This window comes from Anser cygnoides, chromosome 1 (genome assembly GCF_040182565.1).
Source record: "Anser cygnoides isolate HZ-2024a breed goose chromosome 1, Taihu_goose_T2T_genome, whole genome shotgun sequence".
Lineage (NCBI taxonomy): Eukaryota > Metazoa > Chordata > Aves > Anseriformes > Anatidae > Anser > Anser cygnoides.
In genome coordinates, this window is record NC_089873.1 from 61,888,932 (window position 1) to 61,897,494 (window position 8,563).

The 8,563-nt window shown below is 53.9% G+C and overlaps 1 protein-coding gene and 1 long non-coding RNA gene across 4 annotated transcripts in view; one reads left to right on the forward strand and one right to left on the reverse strand.

The window, feature by feature from the left end:
* DENND2A (DENN domain containing 2A) overlaps positions 1 to 5,772 on the reverse strand; it is a 58,529-nt gene extending 52,757 nt beyond the window's left edge. Inside the window, exon 1 of one of the 3 annotated variants that reach the window (XR_007169014.2) lies at positions 5,619 to 5,772. The gene's annotated coding sequence lies outside the window, so the exon portion shown is untranslated. Of the gene's footprint in view, positions 1 to 1,315; positions 1,791 to 5,618 lie in introns of those variants that run through there. The other 2 variants (XM_048078835.2, XM_048078891.2) reach the window with 2 other exon arrangements.
* LOC136790940 (uncharacterized) lies at positions 4,256 to 8,345 on the forward strand. The gene is made up of 3 exons (XR_010831864.1): positions 4,256 to 4,677; positions 6,287 to 6,349; positions 7,504 to 8,345. It is a non-coding gene; the product is annotated as an uncharacterized lncRNA (long non-coding RNA).
* The last annotated feature ends 218 nt before the right edge of the window (positions 8,346 to 8,563 follow it).

The window sequence follows — 8,563 nt, forward strand, 5'->3', positions numbered from 1 at the left end:
TCCTCTCCAGATGACACCCTGATGGGTTGATTTAATCACTCACAGATGCGTGCCTATTCACAGCACTAGCAAAATACCAGGGCTGTGACTGCATCTCACCTGAGCCGCTCGCAGTAACATGGCTTGTCAGCAAGACCTTGGTAAGAAGTCTCACGGGATATTATGAGGAAAGCACTGCTCCAGGACATCACTAATATAAAATGATCCCACAGAACTCATCTGAGTGTGCAAGACCACTTGCGACTAGGAAAACACCTAAGCAGGTGTTTAATTTTAAGCATACGCTCAAAGCCCACTGTCATCAATTAGGTTTAAGCTTGTGTCACACAAGTCCAGTCCAAACTTCCCCGAGTGGAAATGATGTACTGCACTGGGAGCTGGAGCGCTCTGCTGGGCGGATTTAAGCATGCGCTGAGACCTACACGTCTGCTTAAATGATCTGCCAAGCTGGGGGCACCGCACAGAATACTTAAACACAGAAGGATCACAGAAACACTTCACCACATTTATTCCCAAAGGGAAATTTAATTAAAACACGGAGTATCTAGCCACTTACAGTGATTCCGGCTACAAACAGCGGTAAGCCCTCGCCCCCTGAAACGCAGTCTCTCTAGTGGCTTGCCAGAGTTCCCAGAAAGTTTTTGGAAACATAACTTATGCGTTTGAATTTGGTCAGGAGCCATCTGCTTTCAGGGATCGGCAGGATCAGGAGTCTCGGTGCCTGGCAGGGTCCCCACACACAACTCTTTCGTCCACTTCCAAGCGAGGCGGCACCTTTCCCCGCTCGAGCTGCCCCCAACCATCGCTGCCTCTCGACACGCTCAAATGTCTGGGCCAGATTTTCAAGTGAGCTCAGAGCCAAGCTTTGCTGACTGCTTCTCCAAGAGCAGATTTTCTACCAGGCATAGTCTTCTGCACGGACATCGAACCAAGACAAGGCCCTTCCAAGCAAGGTCGGCACCTTGAACCGATCTGATTAGTTACTGCGATGCCTAACGAGGACCTGGGCACAGGAAAACACGGCTGCCAGTGTCTACAGACAGAGCCTAGCCCGCCACCAGAGATATACCGCCCAAACCAGATGTGCCGTGCGTGCTGGAAGGAACAAGACCTCCAAACAAACCTCCATCAGCACCAGCGAGACTGGTTTGCAGAGCCCAGACCTGCCATAGTTAGAGGACGACAAGTTAAAAACACATCAATGCCCCTCCAGCTGCCCACGCAGCAGCACCTGCCTTACCGCTGCCGGCGCACAGCCCCAGCAGCAACACACAGATCCCGCCTCAGGAACGGCAGAGCCCAACAGCTAACTTACTGGTCTAGCGTCCTTCCTCCTGCCTTTCACTCTGCTCCCCCATCGCGCATCTTGAAACGAGCTGTGCCCCCTGCCCACGCTCCTACACGAGACCCCGCCAGCGGTGCACGCGAAGCCGGCTGCCTGGAGAACCCGGAGGGACGTGCGGGCCCATCTGCTGCAGGCTTTTCTCCGCGCGGGTCGGTGTTTTTATTTTAACTCCCTCTGCCTCGGGGCCCCTCTGTCTCTCGCCCCTCCCCGCTCCCTCTCTGCTCATGAGGACAGAGTTTCCATCCTGGCTCCGAGCCAGCACATGCACGGGCAAAGGCAGCGCTCGGGAAAAGCCATCTTCTGCTCCCCTTCACCGCACAAACACCGCCGGTTCCCAGCCCGGGAGGACCGACAAGGGCTTTTCCTGCAGCACAGAGGGCCGGGGGCCCGGCCGGGCTCAGCCTGGGCAGGCAGTCGCCTCCGCTCCCGGTCCCAGCCCTGGTTGTGCCCGGTGAGCGACCCGTGGCTCCGTCCGTCCATCCATCCATCCATCTGCCCACGAGTTACTCATCGGACGGCTGACACGGATGTGTCTCACGTTCAGCATCCAGCCAGGACAGTGAATAACAGGACACAAAGAAGACAGGTAACGCTCGAGCCAAATTCTCACTGACGCACATGACTTCGAAGAGCCCCCAGGCAAACCTGGCAGCATCCCAGCAGCGGGACAGTGACCTCACGCTACGTGTAAAAGAAGGCCTCGGCGACGTACTAGCTCTTAACAAGTTTAATTAGGGAAAACCTTTAATCATCACTGTTACTATTGCCATCTGCCCTGCCAAATCCCAGGAATTAACATCACGCCAGCTTCAGCTGGTTTCCCTGATCTGGGGAGGTGAAGCAATACTGACACAGAAGGTGATTATATTAAAACTCACAGCGTTCATTCCAGCAGGACATAATTCTTTCAAACTTCTGTCTTCCCTACTACGCTTGACTTCCCCTCAGCTTTACTGTGGGATAGCAACATTTGCAGAAAACGCAGAAATAAGGTTATCGATACACATTATCTACACCGACAACCGCAGCGGTGATGGGTGGACTCACGCTGCACGGCTCAGAGCTGCTCAGAGCAGCCTCAGCACGGCAGGGACACGACCATCGGGAGAGCAGAGCCCCGAAGGTGTTGCACGGCAGACTCTGTGCCGTGGGTTCGCACCGAGCTCCTGGCTTGGCGGGCAAGTAACTATCTGTTGCTCTGCTCAGGAACCTGACTGGGGACTTTTGACATTCACCTCATCAGTCCTACACCTACAGACGCGGAATATATTGACCCATGAATATAGCCAGTGAAACGTGAAGGTTGGGAAAGACCTTGAATTGGACCAGCCTACGGGATCTCAAGTATTTACTTATTTAACATAGTGATGGCGCCTTTCAGTGCCATCCCACCAACAAAAACCTTCAACTGGCCCAAATTCAGGATCACACACAGCCCCTGCTGAAGCCAACTCTTCAAAAGCACGTCCTGAAGCCAGGAGCCTGGACTTCGGTCCCCTGGTAGGCTAGGCTGACCAAGGACTCTGGGAATAAAAGCAGTCCCATTTGCTCTTCGCTAAAGCCCAGGCTGAAACCACAGAGAAATGACATGCATGTTCACACATTTTAACCTTTGCTTTTATTTGCAGTAGTTTGTAAAGCTGTTTCGAGGTGAAAAACAGAAAAATCCCATAAGCAAGGTAAGCATGCTATTGTTTTCTTTTCCATTGTACCTCACAGATACAACCAAAAAAACACTGCCCCTTCTACAGCCTCATGTGGGTAAAGCAATGCCTACAGCTTGGTACCCTCGGATGCAATGTTATTTGAGCCATATTGAGATAAGACCACTCACTCATCTACTTTTAGAGCTCAAGTGCAACAAGGAATTTCCTCCTAGCTACATCCCACTCCCTTCTTCCCTGTGGAGTCTTCTCAGCCCTTAAGGAACTGCTATGCAAGTTAATTAAAAGTCTTATTTCAGCATTTCCTTCACAGTAGAGGCCTCTTCCAGCCAGCTCTTGGGATCCTGCCAACAGACATATCAGCCACTAGTACTTAAATCCTTCCGCTAAAAAATGCTTCCCTGAAGAGCTTATACCCCAGTTCTGGACGCCTAAGAGAGCCGATCATCAAACCAAACAGCTCCAACAAGAGCTTAAGAGCAGTTCTTCTCCGTTCTCACAAACTTAAGTGCCCTAAAGAGCCTTTGCTCCCCTTGGTCTGGCCCCCACTTAGAAAGGAGCGGCTTCTGCACAGGAAATAACGTCAGGTGCTACAAAGGGAAGAGAGCATGAACTGCTTTGGTTGATACATTCAGAGTAGTCCAGAAGAACATGGCCCTCACCTGGCACTTCTGAAATGCCCAGCATCAACCCGTGTTTAATAGTCTGGCTCTGTTGCGTGAAAATCTGATTGGAGAATTTGTTAAACTTGGGGCAAGGATCACATTTGCCTCTGCGTTCCCAGAGCACCCAGCACAACTGATGTTTATTTACAGTCTGTATAAATTGGTTATTATGTCTGATATTCAAAATAATTCAGTCGCAAAGCTTCTACTGAATTTAGAGCACCTCTAAAAACCACAGCCTTGCAGTTGACATGGTCTTCTTTATCGTCTCCTTGTCAAAATGAAAATTTCTAACACATCAATATGACAGACACGGGAGAAAGACAACCACACCATAAGCACTTGACAAAGGATCTAAATGCCCTTCCTGGTTTTGGAGAACAGTGAGTATCACGTGGTTCCCTCTATAGACAAAATGTCCTAAAAGATTTCCCAAGGCAGCGAGCTAGAGACACTACCAAAAGCAGCACTTTAGGACACGCAACTTGCGCTCGTCTACAAGGGGGATTGTGCACAGGGGACGTGCCAAAGGGCTACCCAAGCTCCAGCACGCAACCTTCTAACCCAGAGGCAAAGCGTGGTCCCAGCTGAGCTATAAATCTTCAGCCTGCTTTTTACATCCCGAATCTCTCCAGCACCCTTTGTTTTCAGTGCATTCTCTTCAGTTCCTCAATGAGGCACTGTATTATCCTGGGAAATCTTGTGGCTTTCCTCTCATTTCCATCCGTACAGTCATCAGTTTTGTCCAAGTCTATCCCAAGGTGGTAAATATCCGGTCTCACACGCTGAAGCACTGTTTGGATTACTTAAAAACAACAACAACCCAAATCCACAAACACTACCACGGTGACAACAATCCAGAACACAGCGTAAGGGGCGAGGAAACGCATTCCTTCTCTCTGGCAGGATGCAGTAACGACTCCCTTTCTGGTGGTTCAGAAACGGGGCCAGCACGCTTTATAGGACTTCACTACCACACATCAAGAAATAACCGTTCAATAAGGTAACAGCCAATGCAGAAAACAGCTTTTTAATCCACCAGCAGCTCCCCTCCCAGCAATATCTGTACAGCTCTAGATAAAGCTCCAAGGCAATCCCTCTGCTCCTCTCTACCCTCCCAGCTGAGCTCCGAACAAGAGACACCTCTCTCTGACCACACAACTTGCTGCCCCATCCCGGAAATAAACTGTGCCCTACTAAAACACCAGCGCAGGATTAAGCGCCCCATGCTTGGGAGTTACCTGCTCCTGGGGGGATCACGTGCAACCCCGAGGCCTCACTCCCCAGGACAGCCTCTTCTCCAGCACCAAGCGCCAGGCTCCTCGGAGACTCGTGGGACCTCTCAAAGCATCCCCAACGCACCTCGCACACCTTGCCCCCAGCTCGCACGCACGCCCTGAGACCAGGGCAGCGCACAGCTCCAAGTGCTGTGCCCTGCCCTTCCCAGCCGCTGTCCCCCCCAGACCCCGTGCCCAGCCCGTTAGCGCCCACCGCCCCGCTATCCCAGCGGGAACACGAGCAGACTGCGGGACAGGCGATAGTGCCACGGATGCCAAGCGGGACAACAGCAAATACCACCCCGTTAGGCTACGGGCTGCGCCCCAGTGCAGCCGCTCCCCTCCAAGGGGGGCACAGCGAGAGGAAAGCAGGCTGTCCTGGGCGGAGAGAGAGCCCAGAGGACGGAGGGGATCGGGACTCTGCTCAGGTACGGGGCGTGCTGCCCTCGCTCAGCCGAGCGGGAGCCGGGTCTCCCCCACCACAGGCTCCGCCGACGCCTGCCCCTCGCCTCCCCAGCCCCAGCCGCGGCCGGGCAGAGCCCCCCGGGAGCCCCGCACCGCTGCCCAGCCGGGGCAGCCGCTAAGATGGAGGAGGGCTCCGGCCTGCCGGGGGGCGAGGCAGAACCCCCCGAAGCCCACCGCCGCCCGGCCGCCCCCAGCCCCCTACCTTCCTCGGCGGCGGCGGGGGGCCGCGCCCCGGCATGGCGGCGGCGCCCGGCGCCCTGCTGGCGGCCTGCGGACGCGCGGCTGGGGGCTCCCCGCCATGCAGCGCCGAGCCGCTGCCGCTGCCCCCCCCCCGGCGGCACCAGCCCCGGCCCCGGCCCCGGCCCCGGCCCCGCGGCCGCCCGCCCTCCGCCGGCAGCACCGCCCCGGCCCGCCCCCGGCCCCGGGCCCGGCCCTCCCGGCCCGCGCCGCCGCTCTGAGGGGAGGCGGCCGGGAGAGCCCCGCAGCCCAGTGACGGCCCCAGCGCTCCAGCAACTTTTAAACGCTGCAGGAGGGTTCCTTCAGCTCACGGGTGCTTCACCGGGAAGCAGGCAGTCAGCGAAGCCTCAGCCCTGCCCAGCAGTTCCCACAAGTAGATCTGTTCACCTGCACGGGGCTGTGATGCAGCTGCCTGGCGGCACGCAGTTGTGCTTGCTCTGCTCGGAGCCACACGCTACAGCGAGGGAGGGATGTGGGCTGGGAAGTGAATTGAGTTTTCCTACAGGTTCTCAGGTCCCACAGTACATTAAAACTGATGGACAGAGGATTTTTTTCCTCTAAGTGGTAGCGAGCAGTTACTAACATACATCCAAAACTGGGAACCAACTGAACTCCATCTTCAAAATGCCACAGCTTCCAGTCCAAAGCCTCCCTGCGTAAGACAGCAGCTCGTTGGTGAACAGCCGTGATCCCAAGGCAAGTTTCAGCATCACGTGTGTGACAGCTCTCCCCTAAAACACTCATTGACGGGTTACTGTCACTTACACGAGAGTTCCCCAAACAGAAAAAGACGATTTCATCATCAGCTGTATCCTTGGCAGCAGGTTCATTAGTTTTGGTTTATAAAAGGCACATGTCCTTTGCTAGGGAAATGAGCAATCCTGTGTAACCATGTCATTATGCACAAGGTTAACGCATTGCCAGCTGACTCGGGAATAAGTAAGGCCCAACAGAGCCATCAGCAGCCCCCTGCAGAGCAGAAAAGCCCAGCATTCAGAGCCAACATGGAAGATAAAACAATTCACCATCTCTACCAAACAATCACTGTCACCTCAGCAGACTTGTTCTTTTTGTTTTGGGTTCCCGTTTTTTGTTGTTGTCATTTTTTCTTTAACTAGCAGTTGTGTGCTGTCATGTGCCCACATCTACTTTCATTAGGAAGCTCATCGAAGCATTGATTGTTTCATTACTGTCTTATTAAGGGAATCACTAATAATCATAACACTTCAACTACGTGGGTCAGGCTATCATTAGAATCACAGAATCATTAAAGCTGGAAAAGACCTCCAAGATCATCCGGTCCAACCATCCCGCTACCACCAACATCACCCACTAAACCATGTCCCAAATTACCACATCCAACCTTTTCTTAAACACCTCCACCACCTCTCTGGGCAACCCGTTTCAATGATTAGAAAGTCTCAGCTTTTAGTTAAAAATAAAAAAGGGCATTAGCAGTGTTACTTGTCCTGAAAAAAAGCTTTAAAATGCCCTTATGCAGAAGGCAATAAAAACAGCCCGACCATTAGCATTTTTAAATCTCTGGTTACTTTAACATAAAATCTCAAGGTTTTTAAAAGTAAGCTCAAATTTTTTCCATATGTGAAGGTAGAAATGCTGAAAAAGGGAAAAGTGTGACAGGACAAATTGTTTATAAGATACTTCATAAAGCCATATATGAAATCACGTGAAGGACTCGAACTGTACCCAGGTACTCAGTGCAAGCCAGCACAGACTGCCATGCACATGCCCCTTGCTCCAGAAAAGCCAGGTACCATTTGCAGCAGCTGAAGCACCCCTGCGTGTCTGAGCCATGTAATGTAACCTATCACCCACCACCTCATCCACAGCTGCCCAGGACTCGGACATCCACAGCAACACGCCAGTCCGAAGGCTGCTTTTGCCTTGGGTGAAAGATTTTCATCTCCTGACCATCAAAACCAAGCCAACAGGAGCCTACGCAGGCCGCGCATCTGACTGCCGACGGGCACTCGAGCGCTCCAAGCAGACCCACTGCTCAGCTAACCCTTGTTGTCACCCTGACATATGCCATCCCCGTGAGACAAGGATACTGGGGCATCCAGGGACCACCACGGTTTCCAACATGGCCAGACCTCTGCCAGACTAGCAGGGAATGTTTGAGGAAGAAGGTCTGTGCCCAACCAAGGCCCAGGACTTATTTCCACTTAAGATACCACTAGAATAAATTTGGGACAGTTTTAAAGCTTCTGTGGCTCGGCTTTCATCCATGAGCCATGAACAGCCATCCGGCTTTCTTTCAGTCCTCCTCAGACCACGCTTACCAGGGATGACAGCAGCAGCATTACCAGTTGCCTTACATCCCCATTGCACACAGCAAGAGCGTGGCTTTGTTGCTTTAGCCAGGCCACGGCTCCTTTGCGTGCTTCCATTTCCCATAGCCGCATGCCTGGTATTTTAAAAATACACCTCAGAAACAAGTGGCACAACAAACACACATCTGGAAGGATACAACGGCCCAAGACCTCATGGGGATTGTAAAGGAAGCAGCTTCACCCCATGGCCTTGGCTGCGGAGGTCCCACGAAGCGTTTTGGTGGCCAAACCCCCCAGTAGGTGCAGCTACCCCAAGGCAAGCACACTGGGGCAGACCCAAACCACCAACGCCCACGCGTGCTTGTGCTACTGGGGTCGGGCGCCATTTGGGGGGGAGGCACCGCCATTTGGGGGGGGACACCGCCATTTGGGGGGGGCGCCGCCATTTGGGGGGGGCGCCGCCATTTGGGGGGGACGCCGCCATTTGGGGGGGGAGCCGCCATTTGGGGGCGCCGCCTGGCGGGCGGGCGCGGAGCCGCAGCCGTGCGGCCCCGCCGTGTCCCTTTAACGGGCGGTCCGTCCCCGCCCGCCGCCCGCGGCCCGCCCGCTCCCCCCG